We start from the raw sequence: 25,475 nt of genomic DNA, 5'->3' as shown, positions 1-25,475 counted from the left end.
TCCAGAGTTTTAGGATTTATATTTAGGTCTTTGAACCATATTGAATTAATTTTTGTAAATAGTGTGAGGTAAAGGTCCAACTTCTTTCTTTTACATGTGGCTATCCAGTTATTCCAGCGCCTTTTCTTTTTTTTTTTTTTGCTAAAACTATTCTTTCTTCCACTGAATGGTCTTGGTACCTTTGTCTAAACTGATCATAGATATCTGAGTTTATCAGTGGACTCACGGTTCTCTTCATCAATCTATACGTCTCCTTGTGCCAGCACCACTGTGTTGGTACCTGTTGCTTTGCAGTACCTGTTGAAATTGAGAAGTGTGAGTTCTCCCATTTTGTTATCCTTTCTCAGAATTGTCTTGGCTATTCTTGATGCAGACACTGGACCACAAGGTCCGCGTCATTATGGTTGAAATGAGACATTCACACGGACTACTGAGTCCGGTGGAGGAAAAGGGACGGCATGGCTTTTCTCTCACGGGGAGCAAAAGCCAAGGCCTCCTCCACGACAGGCCTTTATTGGGTTTCTCCACCCATTACATGATGGTCCTCATTAACTATGCACAGATTTGCTTTAGGTGGTTACCTTTTATAGAAAACAAAGGAGCCAATGTTGCTAATCACATCACAGAAGAGGGATATTTGCAAATGAAAAGGCAAAAGTGGTTGAACCAGTTACACTCATCCTTGGAAGGTTTAGCATGGATTTTAGGAAGTTGCTTTGCAGTAAATGTCCTCAATTCAGGGTGAGGGAGTTTTAGCAAAAAGCAAGACTCATAGCAGCCTAGGCACATTGCAGGCCTGATTCTCCACAGGAGAACCTATCTGTGGGCGTGGGTCCTGTGCATCTCTGAGTGGGAGCTGGGACCACACCACGCAGGGTGGCCTCCCACAATTCTTAGTCCCATGTGAATTTAGAATCAGCTTGTTAATTTCCACAAAAATGTCAGCTGGGATTCTAATAAAAATTGTGATAAATATGTAGATTAATTTCTATTCTCATTTTAACAATATTAAGTCTTTCAAAAACAAACAGTATTGTCTTCCAATCCAGGAACATGCATGCTTTTCCATTTTTTTTTAGATCTTCTTTAGTTTCTTTCAATGATGTTTTGTAGTTTTCTGAGTATAAATATTGCATCTCATTTGTTAAATTTATTTCTAAGTATTTTAGTTTTTATATGATCATAAATGGAATTATTTTCTTTTACATTTTTGAATTTTTTTGAAAATATATAGAAACAGTTAATTTTTAAATATTGATCTTGCATCCTATAAACTTACTGAATTCCTTTATAAGCTCTCATAGTCTTTCAGTAGATTTCTTAGGATTTGTTATTTATTTGTGAGTAGATTCTTGTTTTTAATCTTTTTTAATTTTTAAAATAAGCTTATTGGGATGACATTGGTTAATAAGATTATATAGGTTTCAAGTATACATTTCTGTGATACATGATCTGTACGTTGCATTGAGTGCCTACCATCCAAAGTCAAACCATCTTCCCTCACCATATACTTGGCCCCCTTTATGACCTCTCACAACTTCCCTTTACTACTAAAAGGAAGTAATAATCCCTTTACTACTTCCTCTGGCAATTACCATACTGTTGTCTGTGTCTATGAGTTTCAGTTTTATATCCCACATGTGAGTGAAATGATATGGTTCTTAGCTTTTTCTGACTGACTTATTTTGCTTAGCATGATATTCTCCTCGTCCATCCATGTTGTTGCAAGTGGCAGTGTTTCATCTATTCTTAAGGCTGAGTACTATCCTATAGTATATATGTACTACACCTTCTGTATCCAGTCCTTTATTGAAGGGCACTTTGGCTCCATGTCTTGACCACCATAAATAATGCTGCACTGACCACAGGGGTGCATATATCTTTGCAGATAAATGTTTCCCAAATTTTGGGGTAGATACACAGAAGAGGGATTCCTGGGTTGCTGGGTCATAGGGTAACTCTATTCTGAATTTTTTGAGGAGCTGCCATGCTCATGTGATTCTTAAACAAAGAGCAGGTATACAGAAGGTGGATATGCAGTGTCCTGGACCAGGGAACAGCAATCCCTAAGGCAAGGTAACATGGAAGCAGGTGTCTTCTGGGGACCACAGGCACTCAGGTCACTGTGGCGAGAGCTCAGTGTTGGGGGTTGAAGCCAGTGCATGTCACACTAAAAACCGTGGAGGCACGTGGGAGCCATGCCATGCCATTCTAATAAGGATCTTAGAATCATTCTTAGAAGGAAGCCCAGAAAAGCCTTGTGATCAGCACACGTGGCATTGATCAGGCCCAGTGATAACTGAGAAAGTCTGCTTTCTCCAGCAAGAGCAGGAGCGTATAGGGCTTTGTGTATCTGGCACTGCGCTCTGCATGCCATTGTCTCCTGGAGTGATTGCCAGGGACAGCGCACCAACTGGCACTGTGTAGCCGAGCCCGGCCAGCTTTGGTGATGTGGCAGTTGGTGCTGCTGCTATTACTCACTGGGCCCCTGGAAGGAAGACAGTGTTTCTATGGACAGCAGAGTCCCAGCTCACAGGTTCTTAATGCACTTTTGGATAGCCCCGCTACCCTTCCCTGTGTAGGCAGGCATTTCCAGACAGGTCAAAAGTGTGGCTGTGGCCTCTGTACCAACTGCTCCTTCTTTCTCTGCGTTCTGGATCTAGGACTCATTGGAGGGGCTCAGGCTTGAACAATTGACTGTAGGCCCAGGTCACATCACGTAGATAAGAATCTGACCTGGAAAGCTCCTGGAGCAGGTGCACAAAGCCAAGGGCAAGTCCTGCTATGACTAATGATGTCTGAGGCACGAGAAAGCTGAACAGGAAAGGCTTGCGGAAACCATCGCTTAATAACTGGAAATGTCATCTCTTAAAACAAACAAACAAACATGTTTGTATGCTCCCTCCTGCCCCCTCCCACCCAGGATGCTCTTCTTGTTACCAAACCAATGTGGGGGTTTGTCTGCCCACCACTACCAACAGGCAAATTCTAAAGGTAGAGGATGGTGAGAAAGGAAAGGGGTTTTTATTTGGATGTTGCACGATCTGGGAGAACAGCAGACTCTTGTCTCAAAGCTCATCTCCTCAGGGAAACCCAGAGGAAAACCCAGCTGTCTTCAGCCAGACCAAAACCTAAAGCGGCACGCAGAGTTCCTTTTCTCATTTAAAGTACCATCTTTGGGAACCACAGGCGGCCACTGAGTGGTCATCCAGGCAGCTCAGCTTTTCTTCAAGCCACTGTCAGGCCTCAGGTCCCTCCTGAAACTCACTTGTGAGGCTGGTGCTGCCATTGGCCACTGTGGCTTCCAGGGTCAGAAGGTCCTGTAAATGCACCAGCCAACACATTTGCAGGATGGGTAAGAGAGCATCTTTTCCTCCCCTTGGGTTTATATATAGGTTTGAGTGTGGAAAGGGCCAGGTGCTTCCTAAAAAATATGCCCAATTAACTCCCCAAACTTCTGCACACTCCAGGGATCCCTATCCCCAACCAATCCCTTCTTTTCCCCAGGCTAGACTGACAGGTCTCTTTGGTCCAGCATCTCCCCCTGACGCCATTCTGATCTTTATGGTGCATGTGCCTGCCTTCTTTGGTCCCACCCCAATCGGGTACTGAAAGTGGGTAGGAGGGCTTTTCCTCCATCCAATTTGCTTGATAGCTTTGTGCATGCTCTGTGCAATGCTTCCGCCTGCCATCATCTTGCCTAGGTGTGGGGAATCTGCTGCGAAGAGTGGAACACTCTGCAAGAGCAGGTGGAGCGTTTGCTGGGCACTAGTTCGGTGACCCGAACACCGCAGCTCTGCCCACTGCCTGCGGCAGCCCGGCCGTATCTCGTCCAGCGGCCCCCCCTGTTTCCTGCCCTCTGCCTGCTTCCAGTGGTCTTGCCAGGCGGTCGGTATCATTCTTACCTGAACAGTTCAAATGAGCCCCGCCTCGCCACCTAGGTGTAGGTGCCTGGACCAATCCCTTATGGGAATTTGTGCTCAAGGGAGCCCATCGCTAACTCTGCTTCCTCCCCAGAAACAATGATTGGATTGCTTGCCAATTTTGCATATTATTCTGACCCTGCCTTCTGTTCTCCTGCTGCTGTCTTTATGGATTTTAATGTTTCCTTCAAAGTGGCCCAGAAATTCAGACCAGTTTGGCTCCTGACTGTTAGCTCTGAGAAACATTGTCTCTGGAGTGGGTGTGGGGGGTGGGGGGGAAGGGTGATTAAAACCTGTTACCCAAGTGGTGTGTTCAGAGTGGTGGTTGGGCCCCGGCCAACTGGCTCGGTTGGAGGGTCGTCCTTGTACACCAGAAGGTCGTGGGTTTGATTCCCTGTTGGGGCATGTTCGGGAGGCAACCAATTGATATTTCTTTCTCTCCCCCAACCCCCGCCTCTTACTCTCTCTCTAAAATCAATAAACATATCCTCCGGTGAGGATTTATGCATAAATAAATTAATTAATTAATGTTTAAAAAGAGTGGTCAGTGGGTGAAATAGCACCCCTCCTGGAATTTTTTCAGGTTTTTGCGGTTTTATAATTTAAGCAGCTACCACTCACTGAGCATTGCTGTGAGCCTGTCACTGTACTGGGCACTGGGACTTCTTACGGAAGCAGTATCAGTAGGACCCTAAGGCTCTTCTCCATTTGCAGAAGCCAGGTTTGAATCTGAGACCCTTCTCAGGTGCTGGCACCATTTTCTTTTAGTTATGATGTTATCTTTTAGTCAAGCCATGTCTCCATTTAAAAAATATTTTATTTATTTATTTTTAGAGAGAGAGACAGGGAGGGAGAAAGAGACAGAGAATCATCGATGTGTGAGAGAGACACTGATTAGCTGCCCTTTGCACATGCCCCAACCAGGGACCGGCCACATCCCAGGAGTGTGCCCTGACCAGCAGTTGAACTGGCGACCCTCTGCTTTGCAGGACGACGCCCAACCAACTAAGCCCATGGGTCGGGGCATGTCTCCATTTTCTTAGGGGTTGGGGTTGGTTAATTTGAGCCGCGTGACATCCTCACCTCACTCAGTTTCCTCTGCTGCTGCTGTAGTATTGTCTTTAAACAGCAGCACCGATTTGGGATTTCCCCTGCTACTTCTTAACCTGCTGTGTGCTGTAGAGATGAGAAAATTGGCTGTTTCTCTCTGATCTAATCCAGGAGTCACCAGCAGGCACGTTTTAAAGTGTTTGGAATTGTACCGCCAGCCTCAAAACAGCCTGGTCAGGAGATTTTGCCCAGAGCTGGAGGTCGATTGTGGGGAACCCCCATCAGTCTCAACAAATTATTCCTGACAAAGGCTGCTTTTTGGAAGCTGAAAAAAGTTCAGCTTTGTAGGCCTGCCTCCTTACGTTTAAACTGTGCTCTGTGGCCAGAAAGAGATGGGACTGAGGTGGGATCTGGGGCCAGGGGACAAATGAACCAGCCCTGGCCAAGCATGGTGTCAAAGTTGGTGGTCTTTTCTGATGAGGTTCAGAAGGGCCCTCTCATCTGCCACCTGATGCCCCGTTTTCTCAAGACAGCCTTCCTCCACAAAGGAGTGTGTGCCATGTGGGGTCAGAGAGCACCTGGACCATGTGGGGTCAGCTGGGGAAGCCCCTCTGGTGCGCCCTGGGATCTGAATGAGAGCCATTCATCGCTTCTGCTGGTGGAGCAGGAGTCTTGGTGGCCTAAGGTGGGGAGAGTCTGATGGAGCAGACAGCTCCCACCCCACCCCCTGACCCCAGATTGGGATGCCTACATCTGACAGAGAGAGCTGAACCCTGCACTCCACTGTTGAGTACACTAAGCAAGTGTCCCTTGCATCTCAGGCCACTGCTTCTGACTGAGGAGTAGCACGGTTGCTTACATGTTGCGCCCCATTGGGACAGCAAGCCAGTTACTGGGTGCTCCAGAACACAGGGTGTGCAGCAAGTGATGGGAGGAATCATTGCCTGTCCAGCAGGGGCCTTAGAAGCAACAGAGCTGTCACTCAAATCTGGAGCTGGAATCAGGCCTGCTTAAGGATAGTCCTGTGCCCCAGACAATAAGATTGGTGGTCGTGGGAAGGGGAACAGTGCTTTTTGCTAAATGCATGAATGCACTGTGCATAAATAGTGTACAATTTTTATATACACTATTTTCCCCCTTATCTGAATATACCCTTATTATTAACTAGGAATTGGTCATATTGGGCTTTTATTTTTTTTAATCCTCACCCAAGGACATTTTTTTCATTGCTTTGAGAGAGAGAGAGAAGAAAGGAGAAAGAGAATGAAAGAGAGACATTGATGTGAGAGAGAAACATCGATTGATTGCCTTCTTGTACATGCCCCAAGCAGGGACTGAACCCACAACCTGGATATGTGCCCTGACCCGGAATGGAATCCTCGACCTTTTGGTCTATTGGATGATGCTCCAACCAACAGAGCCACATCTGTCAAGTCACATTGGGCATTTTTTTTTGGACTGGGCCACAGGGTAAGGTGTCAGTGGTAAGAGGCCACAGTTAGTGATAGTGTTTAAGAATATTCTGGGGAAGTCATCAGTCATTTGATTTTCAGAAAGTTTTGTTAAGCAAGCAAGTTCTACAACACAGAATGCTTTCTTCAGGTAGATGGTGAAGTGATTCAAATAGTATTGTTTTTGGTGGGAAGAAAAACATTTGGGTAGCCCCAAAGATATTTTGAGACTTAGAGATATTTTGGGGAGCAGGCCTTTCACACCTGTTCCTTGGTTGAATGATTCCACTGTCAAACTAGTAACTTAAGAAAAGGACCCCGGAAATACCCATTGTACATGTTCTCCTTTTCCTTTTAGAAACTTCTCAGGTCAAAATTAAAGCAAGGATTTTCAAATATTCATCCACGATCAGTACAATACCATTCCTGGAGTCATAGAAATAATTATTTCTAGAATGTACTAGGAAGTTCCTTGAGTAACACATGCTTCAAAACTGAAGATGTCCTCCAACCAATGGTGTTTATCGGACAGCTGAAGTAGCACTGTTCATAGTCAACTGAGAAACTTGAGCAAAATCCAGGTTTAGAACCTCTTTTTTCCCCCTCAGCTCCAACTCCTCGCAAGGCCAGGGAGAACATGTTGAATTAAGTCCTGCTTAAAAGTCTTATTTGCAGACACTGCAAATTCCCTGGAGCCCACTCTCCCATTGAACTCTTAGCACCTGCCTACTTTATATAGCACAAGTGAAGACATCTTTTTATCTAAGTAATTAAGCTTTTCTCCAATATTTTATAATATTTGGACTAAATATTGTTTTCAAGTATGCTGTTGCAAACGATGGATCTGGGAGGAACTACCTAAGCTCATCCTTGGGAGTTCCAATGGATGGAACTGAATATAACACATTGTTTGTGGGTAGTTTTTATCGCGCGCTCTACTACCAGTCAATGTAAAACGTATAAATACGTTTCCCGCATACAATGTGATAAGAATGTCTTTAACTGCTTGGCCAGAGCCCCATGAGAAAATACTGGGAGAGATAATTGACCATCTTCCAATAAGCCACAGCCACCCTCCTCTAGCATGTGCTGGCTCTTACTCATGTCAGTCAGATAATGTACCCCCTGGATGTGATGGCCCACTCTCGGGCAAACTGTGTGAATACTTAAGACCATTCGCTGCCATGGATGCGGTTTTCACAGCATAGTCCCCCAGGTGGGCCTTCCTCCTGTGGATGGTTCCCCTGCATGCCTGGAGGGGGCTGGTGACACCAGAGCTTGGTTTGGTATGACTGCAGGAGTTGCAGAAGTGTTGGCTGTGCCGGGGTAGAGGATGGTCCTGGAATGTCCATGATGGGTGGCAGTGCAATCCCAGTGGTGTAGACTCTTCTTCAGTTGCCCATGACATTGGAGGTTTTCACAGGTAAATGTTGAGCATAGATCTTCCTGTTGTCTAAAAACTCTCCCAACTGTGGGTTCCTCCAGGCTCTTTGATGTCCTTAGAGAAATACAGCACTCTGAGAGACGACTGACAGCAGGTGTAAAGGAGAGATGACGTGTCTCCCATCAATCCAAGCATCCCCAGATGTTTAGAAGGGAGCATCTACCGTATTGGCTTATTAGAGACATAGTGCACTTCTGTTTGCTTTTCTTTCTTATTTTAACTTTAAAATTGAAAACGTGTATGACAGCTTTGCACTCTGCTTTTTTTTTTTTAAATTTTACTTTTCAATTACAGTTTACATTCAATACTATTTGTTTTAGTTTCAGGTGTATGGGGGTTAGACAATCACACTTTACAGAGTGTTCCCCCTGACAATTCCAGTACCCACTGGCCCCACACACAGTTATTACAATATAATTGACTGTATCCCTTGTGTTGTACTTTACCATCCCTATGACTGTTCTGTAACAACCAATGTGTACTTCTTAATCTCGTCACCTTTTCCCCAGACCCCGCCACCCTCCCTTCTGGCAACCATCAGTCTGTCCACGCCGTTTTTAATAAGCGCCTGGCACGTACTAGGCCAGGGGCCCACAGCAACTCCCTTTCTCTTCCCTGCAACTTCAGCAGAGAGAGAACATCTTCAGCCACCAGGAAATGGCTTGACCTAGCCTGTTTCGCAGGCGCCTGACCTGGGCGCGGCTCCAGCACAGCTGGGGCTCTGGGGAAAGGCCAGGCGCACAGTTGGCGGGCTAGTCCTGCGGGGTGGGGAGGCTTGGTCACGTAAATCATGCGTGCTGCTGGCCTCACGGGTGCGGCTGCTGCCTCAGCCACAGGGTCCGGTGCTCCTATTATGGACTGGAGAGTGAGTCCGGGGCCCATGCGCTCTGCAGTTGCCCGTGACCTTGTATCACCCATCTTCTCAGCACATGGCGCTGGGGCTCGTTCTAAATGCGATCCTCCGAGTTGCAGGCGGCCCATGCTGCCAACGCGCTGGTGAACCAGATAAGCGGTCATCCTGGACAGATCAGACCACCTGGACGGATTTCCTCTAGATCCCTCCAGCAGCTGGGGTCTTGGGCTGAGGAGGGTCTGAACTCAAGCTGAAGCTCAGAACCGAAACTGGTGCTTGAGGGGACCGGGCAAGGCCTCGGAGCTGCCGCCGGTGGTAGAATGAAAGCCCCTCATTGAAGGGCGTGGCCTGACATTTTGCCCTCCATCTACCGGAGCTTTGCTTTGGACGTTGGCTTCTTCCTACTTGATGGTTTTTCCTTTCAGAGGGCTGCATGAATTTGATAAAGCAGTAAGGGAAAGAGGAACATTTAATAGAAAAAAGAGTAACAAACATGAAGAGATAATTTTCCCAAATAGCAATACAATTGACCAGTGAGCATGAGGAAATAAAAGCCCAACTAGCAACCAAAAAAAAAAAAAGCTATGTAAGACAAAACACCTTTTTCTGCTTATCAGTGGGGAAAGGTTTGAAAACATGGCCACAGCTGGGAGGTGTGAGGATGTCGGGAGCCCGTGTCCTGCCATTGCCATGAGCACAGGCTTTCTGACGGGCAGTTAACACAGTTTTGCTAAAGTGTTCCCTTTTTTACCAGCCCTTTGCCCCAGCAATTTTACTATTAGGGATTTATCCCAGGATTATGGACAATTTAGATACAAAGATATTCATTTCAACCATCTATATAGCAGTAAAAAAAATTAGTGATAAGATGATAATGAAAATCTTGTAAAAGAACAGGCAATGAGGCATAATGTTTGTGATACACTGAGGTGTGAAGAGTGTTCACAAAGCACCATGTAAAGGATGAGTCTAATTTGAAAAAGCAAATATGTATGTGTGTTACAGAACACAGTGGGGCCTGGGCGATATACTATTACTGAAAGGAACCCCCCAGGCTTGATATGTCCGCCGCCTTATAGGAAAGACATCTCTCAATGCCAGAGATTCGTGAAAAGGAAAGGAAATGTTTATTTAATGGTATACAGACTTAAAGGAGTGACCTAATGTCTTCATCAAAATCCCAAAGTCCTTGAAACACCCACAAACACATACAGTCCTTCCTTCCCCCTTTGCCCAGTCTAGGGTACCGTATGTCAGGAAAAGAAATAGAAGTCCATGGCTCAGGCAGTCTCCGGTTCTTCCCAGTAATCTGTACTCAGCTGGTAAGCCTCCCTTGGTTCCCGACACCGTCAGCTGTGTCGCCGGGATCTTTGCTAAAGCCGAGTAGTTGTTCTCTGCTAAAGCCGTGTGGTGGTTCCCCCTGCTAAAGCTGTGGGGGTCCCCACTCTGGCAAAGCCACGTGGCTGTCTCCTCCAGTGCCACAGCTACATGGTTCTCTACACTGCCACTGCCGCCTGCTCCTCTCTTCTCAATGGCTGCCGAGGTCCCCACTCTGCCAGAAGCCCGTGGCTCTCTCCTTTCTATTTCCACAGCTGCATGGTCCTCATTCTGCAATGGCTGTGAGGAGGGGGGTTGCCACTCTGCCAAAGCCACGTGGTGATTCTCTCTCACAGAGCTCCGAGAGTCCCCACTCTGCTAAAGACCAAATGGTTCTCTCATCTAATAGCTGCCATGCCTGGATTTAAATCCTCGTGCCAATCTTCCTCTGCAGCCCCATTTCCTCTGCAGCCTCATTTCTGACTCCTTCTACACTCAGTTACCCCTGTCAGGACTCATATCCTTCCAGCTTTACTGGGCTGCCATTGTGAGTCTGGACAGTTGTGGCCCCATGTCATGGAGCCAGTCTTCTCCTACTGTAACTGGGAGGACCTGCCCCCTAGTTATGTCTTTGCGGGGGGAGGGGGGGGGAGGGCGGGTAGTGGGGGAGAGTTACTTCCATTCCCCTGGCTCAGAGCATGGCCACAGCTATTTAACATATCTATGCAAGCAGTTAAAGGTTATAGATATGCTAAATGATCAGAGGTTAGCCTCAAAGCTGTTGCTATGCAAAACAGTTCTCTCTGGCCCTGCTCCATTTGTGCCTTCCCCCAACTCACACCTGAAGGGGGAAGGGGTGAAGACATCTTATATGTCTTTCTAATATTTCCTAGACACCTTGAGTTCTGGACCCCATTCCAAATCCCTATTTGGGGTCCCCCTCTTGGCTGCACCCTGTAACATGTACAGAGAAAAGACCAGAAGGGGTATACACTACAGTGTTGCTAACAGCTACCTCTGAGAGTGGTGTTGCAAATTACTTTGTTTTACTTATGGCATTCTCCACATTTTTATCACCAGCTTGTATAACTTTGGCAGTAAGAAACAACAATAAGACTCCATAAAAGTTCCTTTTAGAAGAGAGAAGCAGCTGGGTGTAATCATTTACAATTCCCCAGAGTAAGGTGTAGGAGAAGGCCCTACTACAGATGCAAAGTATCAGGAGCACCTTCCTAGAAAGATTTAGGAATTGAACACTGGCCACTCCCACTGATCGGAGACCCCCCCCCCAAAAGATGGGTGGAGCAGTTTATAGATATGCAAATCCAGAGATTAAGTTTTTCTTTACAGGAAGAAACACTTCTAAGATAAGATTAGATGACCTGGAGGCCTCTCAGCTTCCATGTGATGGAGACCCTGGAAGGTAGTGTCACCAGATTGAAGTGAGGCTCAGCTGCCTACTGCTAACCAAAGGGCAAACTCTAGGGGCAGAAGCTGGTGAAAAAGGAAAAAGGGTTTTATTCAGATGCTGAACGATCTGGGAGAATGGGGAACTTCCTGACTCAAACCTCATCTCCTCCACAAACCCCGGCCATCCTCAGCAAGACCAAAACAAAAGGCAGTGTCCAGAATTCCTGCTCCATTTTAAAGTACCACCCTTTACAGCCAAAGGTGGCCTGCTAAGTGGCCATCCAGGTAGCTTAGCTTGTTTCTTGCTGCTGTCTGGCTTCAGGCTCCCTCCTGGAGGCTGCGTGTGGTGCCAGTACTGCCGTTGGCCGTGTGGCTTCTAAGGCTGTAAAGTTCCATGATCCAGGGCTGGAGAGTGTGCAAAGGCAACTCGAATGTTCCACCAGGCCAGCCCACTGGAGAAAGATTTCCTCCTGGAGGCTATGGGGCCACATGACCGCTGAGATTGCGTTGCCCATGGAGAGGACCCGCCAGTGCACCATCTGAGTGCAGGTCCCAAGAAGCCAGCAATGAGCAAGAGAGCGTCTCTTTGTTCCCCTGGGTTTATATTAGTTTTGGGTGTGGGACACAGACCAGGTGCTTTCTCAGAATGACCAATTACCATATTTTGCCATGTATAATGTGCTCTTTTTGGCCCAAATTTTTTAGGGAAAAAATAAGGATGTGCATTATACATGTGTAGTACTAATTCTGTATCAACATACTGTAAAATGAATTTTTATTGAAAGCTTGGGCAAAAAAAACATGGGATTGAATTACACATGGGAATGCAAGACTTTCACATGCTTTGGGTGGATCCACCTTCCAACGAATCCCTTCGTTCCCCTGGCTAGACTGGCAGTCTTCTTTGGCCCAGCAGCCCCCCACCCCCCACCCCGACCCCGTGCTGCCACCATTTTAACTTCTATTGTGCACGTGCCTGCTTTTCCCTGGTCCCTCCCCCAATCTGGTACAGGGAGAGAGTAAGAGGGCTTTTCCCCTCTTATCTAATTATCTTGCTAGCCTTTGCATGCACAGAGTAAAAACTTCCTACTGCCACCATCTTGCCCAGGGGCAGGAGAGTGTGTGCTTGGTTACCCAGGCAACATGGCCCCACCCACAGCCACCTGGATTGCTTTCCCAGGACCCACAGGGGTTTGCATCCCCTGCCCCATTGCGACCCCTTGGTTCCCTGTTCTCAGCACACTCCCAGGTCCAGATGGGATATTGGTGTCAGTGGAAGGCATGGGCTGGACTGGGTGGAGCTGCCAGGGCAGTGGAGTACAGTGGTCAAGGACACAGCCTAGGTCAGCCCACTGGCCTCGCTCAGTCCCTGGTTTGCCACTTACCATCAGTGCAACCTTAGTCAGCTTGCCCAACCTCTCTGTGCCCCATTATCTTCCGGAGGATAATAATGGTGTTTATTAAGTTAATGAATGCAGTAATACTTTCCCTTTTATCTCATTTCCAATTACTGGTGGGTTTTTTAGATAATTCTTTTATTATTGGTTCATAGCTTAATTCTACTACAGTCAGGCAACATATTCGGTGTGGTTTCACTGAATGTGGTGAGACTTGCTTTATGACCCAACTCAGGGTCCACTTGGGTCAGTCTTGCATGTAGACTGGAAGTCTGTCCCCAGTAGCTGTGGAATACAGCTGACAGAAGCTTGTCAATTAGATCATGTTTGTTGATCATGTCATTCACATCCTCAGTGCTTGGCTTCTGCCTGCACTTTTTGCCTGCTTCTACCAGTTACCGTCAGAGGTCTGTAGAATCTCCCCCTGTGATTACAGATTTCTCAGTTTCTTCCTGTTAAATCTGTCAATGTTTATTGTATACATATCGAGTCTGTGTATACAAATTAAGAAGAATTGCATCTTTTTGGTGGACTGACTCTTGCATTATCACAAACTGTCCCTTTTTGTCTACAGTAATGTTTCTTGTCTTAAAGTTGACTTTATCTGACTTTGTAAAAGTTTTCTCTTCTTAATGTGTGCATAGTATATCTTTTTCCATTCTTTTACTTTAAACCTCTGTGCCTTCTATAAGAAATAGAAAGTAATGTTATTTTATTAAATCCATCTGGCAATCTTTGTCTTTTCATTGGAGTATTTACTTCATCTAATTTAATTCTCGATATATTTAGGTTTAAATTCGCCTTCTGACAATTTTTTTTTAATTGTGACAACTGTTCTGTGTTGTTTTTTCTCTACTTCATTGCTTTAATTTAGGATTAATCAGTATTTTTTTACAATTTCACTCCCCTTCCCTGTATTAACTTTTTTAACTTTTTATGATGGTTACATAAAGATCACAACATGCACCTATTAGACTTTCTAAAGTATGATAGAAATAGTAGTTTTACCAATTCCAGACAGCGCAAGAACCATGAAACAGTGTCTATTTAGTCCCCCCCTGCCTTTTGTGCTGTTGGTGCTGATGACACATATACAGGGGGTGGGCAAAAGTAGTTGTACAGTGGTGAGTTCATGAAACAGAGTTTTTCCCCTTTTTTTATTGTTGCTGATATTACCGTTGTTCCCCATTTCCCCTCCCTTTGCCTACCTCCACCCAGCACCCCTCCCCTGGCCTTCACCCCATTATTGTGTATCCATCGGCTATGCATATATGTTCTTGGTCTAATCTCTTTACCTTCTTTTATTCCCTCACCCCCTTTCCTCTGAGACCCATCCGTCTGTTCCATGTATCCATGTCTCTGGCTCTGTTTATCATTTTATGTTGTTCATTACATTACACATGTAAGTGAAATCATATGGTGTTTGTCTTTCTTTGATTAGCTTATTTTGCTTAGCATAAGAATCTCCAGGTCCATCGTTGTAAACGGTAAATGTTCCTTCTTTTTTCACAGCCACATAGTACTCCATTGTGGAATATGCCACAGCTTTTTATCCGCTTGTCTACTCATGGGCACTGGGGCTGCTTCCAGATTTTGGCTATTATAGATAACAGTGGTATGAACATAGGGGTGCATATATTCCTTCTCATTGGTGTTTCGGGGTTCTTAGGGAATATTCCCATAAGTGGGATTGCTGGGTCAAAAGGCAGTTTCATTTTTAATATTTCAAGGAAACTCCATATTATTTTCCACAGTGGCTGCAACCAGTCTGCATTCCCACCAGCAGTGCACTAGGGTTCCCTTTTCTCCACATCCTTGCCAGCATTTGTTGTTTGTTGCTTTATTGATAGTAGCCATTCTGGCAGGTGTGAGATGATACCTCATTGTCGTTTTAATTTGCATGTCTCTGATGATTAGTGACTTTTAGCATTTTTTTTTTTTTTGCATGTCTTTTGGCCATCTCTATGTCATCTTTGGAGAAGTATCTACTCAGGTTCTGTGGCCATTTTTTGATTGCATTGTTTGTCTTCCTGGTGTAGAGTTGTATAAGTACTTTATATATTTTGGAAATTAATCCCTTATCAGATATATCATTGGAAAATATGTTCTCCCCCATTGTGGGTTCCCTTTTCATTTTGTTGATGGTTTCTTTTGCTGTGTAGAAGCTTTTTAGTTTGATATAATCCCATGTTTATTTTTTCCTTTGTTTCCCTTACCCAAGAGATATATTGGCAAAAATGTTGCTATGTGAGATGTCTGAGATTTTACTGCCTGTGTCTCCTTCTGGGATTTTTATGGCCTTGCAACTTACATTTAAGTCTTTTATCCATTTTGAGTTTATTCTTGTGTATAGTGTAAGTTGGTGGTCTATTTCATTTTTTTGTGTACATGTTCAATTTTCCCAGCACCATTTATTTTTATAATTAATTTTTTTATCCTCACCTAAGGACATTTTTTTAAAGATTTTATTTATTTATTTTTTAGAGAGGGAAGGGAGGGAGAGAGAGAGAGAGAGACATCAATGTGTGGTTGCTGGGGGTCATGGCCTGCAACCCAGGCATGTACCCTGACTGGGAATCGAACCTGCGACACTTGGTTCACAGCCCGAGCTCAATCCACTGAGCTACACCAGCCAGGGCCCTGAGGACATTTTTTCATTGCTTTTAGAGAGAGGGAAGGGAGAAAGAGAAACATCAGTTGCCTCTCATATGCACCTGGACCAGGGATCATAGTCGACAGACCAGGGATCAAACCCAAAACCTGGGCATGTGCCTGAATGGGAATCAAACCTGCAATCTGTTGGTTATGGGATGATGCTATAATTAACTGAGCTATACCAGCCAGGGCCCCAACACCATTTATTGAACAGACTGATTTTACTCCATTGTATGCTCATGCCTCCTTTGTCAAATATTAATTGACCATACAAGTGTGGGTGGATTTCTGGGCTCTGTTCTGTTCCATTGATCTGTAGCTCTGTTTTAATGTCAGTACCATGCTGTTTTGATTACTATGGCATTGTAATATAGTTTGATATCAAGTATTGTGCCACCTCCAACTTCATTCTTCTTTCTCAAAATTGCTGAGGCTATTTAGGATCTTTTTTTGGCTCCATATAAATTTTTGGAATATTTATTCTAGATCTGTGAAATATGCCAATGGTATTTTCATAGAAATTGCATTGAATCTATAGATTTTTTTGCATAGTATGGACATTTTAATGATGTTAAATACATGAACACAGTCTATGCTTCTACTTGTTTGTATCTTCCTCTATTTCTTCAATGTCCTAAGTTTTTGAGTACAGGTCTTTTTACTTCCTTGGTTAAATTTATTCCTAGGTACCTTATTTTGTTGTTGTTGCTGTTGTTGTTGTTACAATAGTAAATGGGATTGTTTTCTTAGTTTCTCTTTCTGATAGTAAATTGTTTGCCTCCATTTCATTTAGCTCTTTTTTCTGGAGATTCCTCCTGATTTTTCATTTGGGGCTTGTTTCTTTGTCCCCTGACTTTAGCTGTTTCTATGTGGTAGGTGGACCTGCTCTGACTCCTCCTCTTCATGAGGTGGCCTTATGCAGTAGGCATCTTCGTCTTGTGGGACCCAGTGATGCAGTCTCCTTGAGCTCCTGAGCTGGGTGCTCTAGGCACATCATTTGTGTGGGTTATGTGGGCCCTCCTGCTGTGATTGGGTCTTGCTTGCTGTTGGTTCCTTTGTGGTGGGGTCGACCCTCAGGCTGGCTGACTGAGAGGCTCAACCCTGACCACCACATCGTGCAAGCTGTTGTACAGGTGGTGACAGACCAAAACAAGACAAATGCAAACAAAACAAAAAACCACAACAATAACAACAAAAACAACAGCATGAAAAGTGAATCAGAAAAGGAAAGAAAATAAAAGACAAAAAAGAAAACAATAAGAGAAGGAAAATGAAAAATTATGAAAGGAAAGAAGGAAGAAAAAGTAAAGAATAAGGAAAAGAAATATGGGGGGAATAAGGAAAGAAAAAATTGAATAAAGAAAGAAAAGAGAAAAATAAGATATATGAAAGAAAACAGGAAGAAAAGAAAATGGTGAAATAGAAAAGAGCTTTCTAGACAAGGCAGTCAAGGAGGAGGGAGCGACTGAAGGGGTATTGTCCTGGTGTGCACTCTGTACCCCGGGGCCATAATGCATGTGGAAGGGCTGGCTTTGGAAGACTGTCCCCAGAAGAAAAGATGTTTGGTTTTCACAAGCCAAAGACATACTGAAGTATAGAAGGCTGCTGTATCTGCAGAGCTAAGTCCTCACTGGCAGTAAACACTAAGAAAAGGACTTCCCGAGCTGTTTTGGGTTGCATGAGACTCATTCAGGAGACATCTGTAATGCCTGTGTCCTGATGTGAAAAGATGGAAGAAACTGCCAGCAGGACCAAAACAAAACAAAACAAAACAAAACTGTAATCACGTGGTCTGTACAAGGGCAGGACCCAGTCTAAGAACTACACTGAAATTGAAGAAAGTGAAATCTACCTCTGAAACAGGATAAGAAGCAACCAGATCAGCAAATGGCAGAAAGAATTTAAGTGTCACAGTTCTGATACTCACAGGACCACCTCAAGCACCTCCCCTGCTCAGTCTCCTCGTTCCAGTGACCAGTCAGACGATGGCTCAGACACAGAGATGGCTTCGGGCTCTCAGAGAATGCCAGTTTTTTTTACCCTTTCAGATCTCACATACTGGAATAGACAGAAAATATGTTGCAGGGTTACCTGTGAAGGCCACTTTGGGGTAGTCCTTATGGACACACATCTGTTCAAGCCTTCCTGCGGCAGTAAGAAGGCAGAGGCTGAGGAGCTGGGGGAGCAGGGGCCAGAGCCTCTGCCCATCTCCACTCAGGAGCGGTGACTGAAGTTTGTGTAGAAGGGGAACACAAAATGATTTGCATTTTAGAAAAACATTACAGCAGCAAAATATTCGTTCTATTTTTAACTTGAATACCTGCTGTTCTGCCAAAAGACAACTTCTAGACTAGCTCTGAATGGGTTATTTTTCCTACTTTTTCCCAAGCTCCCCAAACTCTGAAGCCAGTGTCTAGCTTCTCAAAAGAAAAAGGAAAGACATGTACATAATATTTAAGGTGCTGAGTATTTCCTAGGAAAGCTGAATGCTGCTGTAAAGTGCTCTTAAGTCCTTGTCTTTTAAGTTCCCTTCTAATGAGTGAAACTAGGGGAATTGCAGGGGACAGAGACAGGATTTGTTGATGATAAACGTGGGTCATTTTAGTCTTTCTGTATTGAGAAGCAGTGGTTGGTGCAACTTTGAAGATGGCTGACCACACCTGTTTTCCTTCATGATAATACATTTGTCATCACTCATGAGCCTGGACTTGTCCCCAGAGGTAGCCATTAATAAATTTGAAATATTAAGGTCTTATCAAGGTTCTGATGTTCAAAACCTCACTACTGAATATTAAGCAGGAGAGACTAAGCTCGCTGGTGTAAAATACCTTGACGGAGAGATTTCTAATAAATATACAAAGAGGTGAGTGGACGTGTATGTTATATCCCGTGTCACCTCCCTCATGTGTACATTTGATGAAGAGTTCAACTTACATGAAATTTCTAAAGCAGCAAATTTCTGAGGGAAAAGTCAAGCCTCTAGGCTAAGCAATCTTACATGAGTAGAACCAAAGCTTCACCACATGTAGAGAACACACTCTATTAAAAATGTTTAATTATCTGAAAATTAAAATATACAAGCCATCAGGATGGCATAGAAAATAACAAAGGTTAGTGCTTCTTGGGCACATTTCTGAGAGGGCTCGCTGACTATGTAAATACTTGACTTTTGTTTGTGTCACACAACTGGCTGGCGACTTCCTTGGAAATCGGTGCGATTCCATTGTAGCTGTGGGTCACTTCAGCTGACCTTTGTGAAGGCTTCATGGGGTCGAGTGGTTGTCCGCTGTGTTTTAGCCGGTTAAGGTTTGGGGTTCTTTCACTACAGGGTCCAGCAGAAGTAACACCTGCTTGAGTATGGTTGGTAGGGTAATAATATGGGTTTAATAATTTACAGTTTTAATTTGAACATTTCACCTAAAATGTCACATGGTGTGCTTGAATGTGATACTGTTGTTACAGAATTACATGCTTTTGATTTTGTAATAAAAAGGGGTGTTTTTTGTGGCAGACCCTGTGTATTAAAGTAAAATTCTAATAACAGAAAAGAGGTGTGTTAATGCTGAGTGGGCTGGTTTGGGTTTGGCTTCTTTTGGTCCAGCTTTCTGAACACTGGGACGTTGGGCGATAAATCCTGGGCACAGGGCCCTTCAGCTCTAAAATCTCCATGAAAAGCCAAACCAAAGTACGCTCATTGCCTCTGTTCTAAAAGTTCACAAAAAATATTAGCACTTCATACTTTTCATAAAGAGGGAGGATTATTTGCCTACCTTATAATAAAATAACTCCGTGTGTATTTTTAAAGCTGGATTTTAAAAATTGGATGGTATAGAGAACAATAAGGAGAGCCACTTCTTATGGCCCCTGTGGTTTCGTAGTTCTTAATCTAAACTTAAAATTTTACATTCTTTTTGGAAGAAACTACAAGCCACCCTGTGCGCAGACTCCACAGCGGGCTGGACGGCTCTCCCACAGCCTGTAAGGCGTGTTGCGAGAGCCTTGGCCATTGTCACCTTCCTCCCGAGTTATTTTGAAATGATTCTTTTTTGATACATTTTGGCTGCAGTGTTGCAGTAGAATAATATGGATCATCTCTACTTCTGTATTTTTTTATTTCTACACCTCAGCCCGTTCCGCCTCTCTGCCTGTAAGATGTACTCTATATAGTCATGTACCCTGGATTAATATATTAGAAATCTTGTTTTCTACTTTTTATACTGTGGGATACTTATAATCAAAACTTTTCCTGGGTGCCCAGCCAGTGTGGCTCAGTTGGTTGGGGCATCGTCCCATGCACTGAAAGATCATGGGTTCAATTCCCAGTCAGGGTGTTGTTGGCTCCCAGCACCAAACAGAGAGGGGGTCCTGCTGTCCACCAGCCATAGGTGAATTCAGGAGGCACATGTTTGGTGAAAAAGGAAAGGAGTCTTTTATTCAAAAGCCACACAATTTTGGAAGAATGGCAGACTTCTGCCTCAGAGCCCATCCCCTCTAGAACACCCAGAGGAAAAAACCCTTACCCTCTGCCAGACCAGTTCAAGGCTGTGCCCGGGGTTTCCTTCTCCCTTCTCTCTTTCTGGAAATATATATAAATATGTATTTATATGTGTGTGTATATATATACACACACATATATACTTTCACTAGATTATTGAATAAATTTAATCTTATTAGAAAATAAAAAAGAAAACAGGACAAAGTTCACCTCAGCAGAGTTTAGTGTCTGCTGGGATGTCCCTCTGGATATGCTGGTTGTGGAGCTTGCTGGAATCTGCTCCGATGTTGTCCATAGCTGGCCACCTGGTGTGCTCATGCTGAGTCTCCTAGGAGATTCGCTGTCCATGTCTGGCCCTCAGCAACCGGTCTGAAGCTACAAGTGACTCACAGTGTGTGGCTGCCTCTGCTGGGTCTGGCTGGCTGCACATGGGAAGGACCAAGCTGTGTGCCAAGGCCAGCTTTTCCCAGCACAGGGCCCAGGGGCGGGTCAGCAAACGTCCCACGGCACTTCAGGATCCACCTCTGCCTTAACCTGCCTGCGGGTCAGCTGACTGGCTTAGTCACTGGATAGACTCAGGCTCTGGTTGAACTGGGAGGGTGGGGCCACTGCATCTCCCATGAGGGGGAGACCTCATTCAGACTTCAGGGAAGATGAGGGGTATGTTCCCTCACCCTGCAGCCACACATCTGAGTCTGTCCTGGATTTTTCTCCTGACCTTGGCAGGCGGGGCCCCTAGTAGTTCGGCAGATAGGGCCTCCAGGGCCCAGAGGATGGGCCTGCTGTGCGTCTTTCACTTTGAATGTCCCTGCTCTGGGCCACTCTCCCTTTCCCCATGGAGTTGCACTCAGCCATTCCAGGGCTTAGCAGGGCTGATTCAAACAGTCTCCCGTAGGGGTGGTGTCTGAGACCTGGCGACCTATAGGAGGGGGTGTGGACACCTCTCCTTCCCAGATGATGCAGATGGAACTCACTGGGGAGCTCAGATCTGCCCCTTCCCAAAGCAGCCAGAGCCCAGAACTCACCCCTCTGGCTCCCAAACAGAAGCCTCCTTGGGAGAAACAGTCCCCAAAACCCAGTTTCACTTGGCTTCCTGGCCCCCCATGCCACCAAACCAAGCAGGAGGAGGGCAAGAGTCAGCCCTGCTTGGCACTCCGATCTCTCCACGTGGCTGGTCACTGCAGAATGGGGCCAAAATTCTCAGCTCTCCCTGGCTCTTAAGGTGAGCAGGGCAGGTGGAAAATCCCAGCCCTGCAGTGTTTCGCTGTGCCAGGAACCCAGCAGGATGGGGCAGACTGAGCGGTTCAGCAGGTGGGGGGGAGGGCGCTGCACTCTAGGTGGCCAGATGACCCCCTTTCCCAAGCCACAGTTTAGCCACTGACTGGCTCTCTGCCCAAAGCCTTTCAAGAGAATAGAGTCTTCCATAGACATCCATGCTGGGTATAGTGAGCAGAGTCTGCCCCCCTCCCCACCCCCAAAAAACCTGAGCATGATGCCTGACCTGCCCAGCAGTCACAGTGTTACAGAACAGACCCGGCGCGGTGCAGGTGGACAATATATACTATTACCAAATGGACCCACACTTGTGCTCCGGGGGTCCCCCACCCCATACTAGGTTTGCCTTGCCTGCTGTCAGGGAAAGACATCTCTCAATGCCAGAGATTGGTGAAAAGGAAAGGGATTATTTATTTAAAGAGTTATACAAACTTAAGAGTAATCACTAATGTCTTCACTGAGATCCCAAAGTCCTTTAGAATAACCCCAAACACACAACCCTTCCTTCCTCACCTGCCCCGTCCAAGGTACCGTATCTCAGAAAAATAGAAGTCCGTGGTTCCTCTCTGCCCAAGCCTCGTGGTCCCAAAAAGACGCAAGGCTGCCGCACCATTTACGACTCCTCCCACAATTGGCCACAGCTGCCAGCATTCCTGTATATTTCCAGCTTTACTGGGCTGCCATAGTAAGTCCAGGCAGGCATGGCCCCCATGGTTTATAGCCAATCACATCCAAGCTTCCATACAGGCTCTGAAACCAGGGGGAGTTGCTTCCCAGTTACATCATGGGTTGAAGTGACTCCCATCCCCCTCTCTCAAAGCAAGGCCACAGCTATTTAACATATCTATGCAACCAGTTAAAGGTTACTGATATGGTAAATGACCATTCTAGAGGTTATTTGCAAAACTGTTGCTATTCAAAACAACTCTCAATGGCCCTGCTCCACGAGTCCCATCCCCCAGCTCAGACTTATGGGGGTGAGGACATCCTATATATTTTTTTCTAATATTTCCTGGACACCCTGAGTTCTGGACCCCATTACAGATCCCTATTTGGGGCTCCCCCTTGGCTGCACCCAGTTACAATAGGCCCTGAGCAAACATCCCAGGCTGGCGGTGTAACAACTTACGGGAGCGCTCTTTCCCTGGGATTGTGGCACTCTGTCTTCCAGGTGGACAGAATCCCCCCTGATTCCCGCCACCCAGTGCTACGAGGACTCCCCTTCTTCCTGTCTCTGTTGCTCTGGGTTGGGGATCCCTGTGTGGGGCTGAGACTCCACACTCCTAGGGGTAGAGAGTTTTGCAGCCATGATATCCTTCTAGCTTCTCAGCCACCACGCCTATGTGAAGGGGCTCACCCTTGCCACATCTCTGCTCATCCTACAAGTCTCCTCCTGGCTTCTTCTGAGCATCCTGGTTATAATATTTCAGATCAGGTACACTTCAGATGGTTTTTTACCAGTTGATTGTTCTGTAGTTTAGCTGCAAGTCCAGTCCAGGGCTGGGAGCAAGTGTACGGAGCTGGCAGCTACTCCGCAGCCCTCTTACACAGCACACCCCCCGTCCTGCCCCACACCGTTTATTCTTGCGTTACTGTTCTTTACTAATTATTATATTATTTAGTTGTATTATAATTGTAAACCTACTTTTGCCCACTCTGTATTATAAAACCCACGAGTCGTTCCTACCTTTTTTACAAGGTTGATCTTCATGTAGATTCACCTACATCGCGGCCCCTTCTGTCCCTTCATTTCTCCTGCCCCTCCACACTAACACCTTGGACCAGTTTTCCTTTGGCCTGGAGAACTTCCTTTACTATTAACGTCTTGTGGATCCTCTGATAACAAATTCTTTCTATTTTTTGTTCGCCTGAAACATCTTTTTTTCACCTTCATTTTCTCCAGCAGTTACAGAATTCTAGGCTGACTTATTTTTTTCATCCCTTTGAAACTGTCACGTCCTTGTTTCCTTGTTTTCTGTTGAGAGTTCAGCTGTTGGTCTTATTGTTGCTCTTTTGAAGGTAATGCTCCTTTTATACTCTGGCTGCTTTTAAGATTTTCTCTGCCTTAGATTTTCCACAACTCAGATGTGGTTTCTATGTAAACTATACTGCTTGGATTGATAATCTGTCATCAGTTTTGTACCCTTTTTGGCCATTATCTCTCCAAACAAGTTTTTTCCTACATTCTTTCTCTCCTCCCTTGGGGAATTCCAAGTATGTGGATGTTAGAGCTTTCTAACAATAGCGCACAGCTCCGTGCTCTAACTTGTGGAAGGAATGGACTCCTTTCTGAAAGCCTGGGGATAATCAACAGATCCCTCCCTCCCGTGTTAACCTCCTATTTTAGCTTCCCAGTCCTGGGGGCCTGCTGAGAGCTTTGAGTAATTAGCTTCCCAGACCGTGGGCCAAAGCCTTGGGACGGACAAACGCTGGAAGGCAGGTATGCTTCCTGTCTCTCTAGATTCCTGGCCCTTGAGTCCTTGCTGCCTCAGGAGCTCTCTGGTGTTTTCAAACATATGCTTTTAGAATTTATCTGCCTTTCCCAGTTGTTCTTGGCAGGAAGGTCTATCTCATACAAGCGAGTCTGCGAAACCAGAGCCATGTGACGCTTGGTGTAAATGACAAAGAGATGGCTGCTGCCCCCTGGGCTGCGTCTGGTACAGCCCAAACCCACAATAGTGCGCGGCACAAGCACATTGCTGTTTTCCAGGAATCAGAGGAGGCACTCATTCTGAATAGTAGGCTCTGGGAAGGTGTCTTTGGCGAATGGGAGGGATCATGACATCGGCTACTTGGAGGGAGGGTGGAGGGTGGAAGGAGGCACAGTTGGTCTGGGTGGAAAAAGTTAAACCAAATACAGGCAGATATGATGGGACCGGGGATGTGGGAGGGGCTGGAGTGGGGGCAAAGAGAGAAATGTCACTGGAACTGAAGCTGGGAAATGCAGATACTTGCCAAATGGAAAGGCGGCCCTGTCCCCGGTGGAATCTGGATGTTTTTATATGTGATGGTGAACTGCCGATGTTTTGGTAGTTTGGCAGTGCCCTTCTCTGGCTTTGCCTGCACTCAGTGCAACTCAGGTGAAGAACCTTAGCCATCTCTGGTTCCTAATTTTCTCTTTTGCAAAATAGGAATTGTAATCGTACCTCCCCCCACCACACCTCAGGTGGAGAAGTGCAGATGAGCTTGTGGACACAAATGTGCTCTGACGGGAAGCAAGTGTGGCCAGGGGCCATCGCAGGAGTCCTACGACTTCCAGGCCTCGTTTGTGCATCGCAGGATGGCCAGACGTTTAGTGAACCTGGAGAGCCTTCCAAAGTCCTCAGGCCTGAATGTCCCCTGAGCCCTGTCCTCTCTGCCCCAGCACCCACCCTGGGGACTGGGCACCAGGCACTGCCTGGCCCTCTCCCAGTTAGGTCATCCCTCCTGGGAAGCTCTGGGCACTTATCCAGTCCTTCCTTGATGGTGCTGGGCCATGCACTGAGGTATGCGATTAGCCTAACCCCCTGGACCTGGTTACGATGACATGTATTATGTCACCCTTTTGTTTCCCCCTACCTGTCCTGCTTTTGTCTTGGTGGGCCCCACAGCCCTAGCCTATTTCCTTTTCCATGAGACACACCTGCAGTCTCTTTAAGAGAGTTTTTCCTCTGTTTGAATTATGAAAGGGCCAAAGAGCTAAATACTTACCTCTTTTGATATGACCTGACTCGGGAACTCAGAAGCAGGCTCTATCTGGGGATGGTCCATGAACCTCTGATAGTCACTCTGGAGGAGCCAGAGAAGAAATCCTGACCCTAAGAAGTTTGTGACCCACTTGGGGACATGGAAGTGTCTGGGAAGGGTGAGAAGAATGTCTAGGTAATAAGGCCACCTGGAGGCAGAGAACCCTGGAGACTGCTTCAGTAGGGATGTTGCCCGAGGAGGTGGGGTTTGAGCTGGGCCTGGAGAATGAGAACGTGTAAGAGGCGGGGAAAAAGAGGCAGTGTGCTGGGTGCCCTCGGCCTGTCCTTTCGACCTGCTGTCCCCACCACCCACTGGGCCCCCAGTAGGCTTGGGTTTGCCCAGTAGGAAACACCAGCAAGGGATGGGGGACCGGAGGAGAGTGAGGTCAGATGTTTGTTGCTCCTCCTCTGTTGCTGTGGGGTGGCTCTGAAAGCCTTCCCTAAGGCCACAGCTCCAACCAGGCAGCCCTCTGAGCTTAG

The 25,475-nt window shown here is 45.9% G+C and overlaps 1 protein-coding gene and 1 pseudogene across 2 annotated transcripts in view; both read left to right on the top strand.

Annotated features, from left to right (window-relative positions):
• LOXL2 (lysyl oxidase like 2) overlaps positions 1 to 25,475 on the top strand; it is a 97,168-nt gene that overhangs the window by 9,664 nt on the left and 62,029 nt on the right. The window lies entirely within an intron of this gene.
• Positions 17,059 to 17,727, top strand: LOC123828588 (annotated as a pseudogene).

This window comes from Phyllostomus hastatus, unplaced genomic scaffold, assembly GCF_019186645.2.
Source record: "Phyllostomus hastatus isolate PE091 unplaced genomic scaffold, TTU_PhHast_1.1 phas_contig_98, whole genome shotgun sequence".
Taxonomy (NCBI): domain Eukaryota; kingdom Metazoa; phylum Chordata; class Mammalia; order Chiroptera; family Phyllostomidae; genus Phyllostomus; species Phyllostomus hastatus.
Note: the sequence above shows the minus strand (reverse complement) of the source record. Positions and strands in the feature narration are given on the sequence as shown.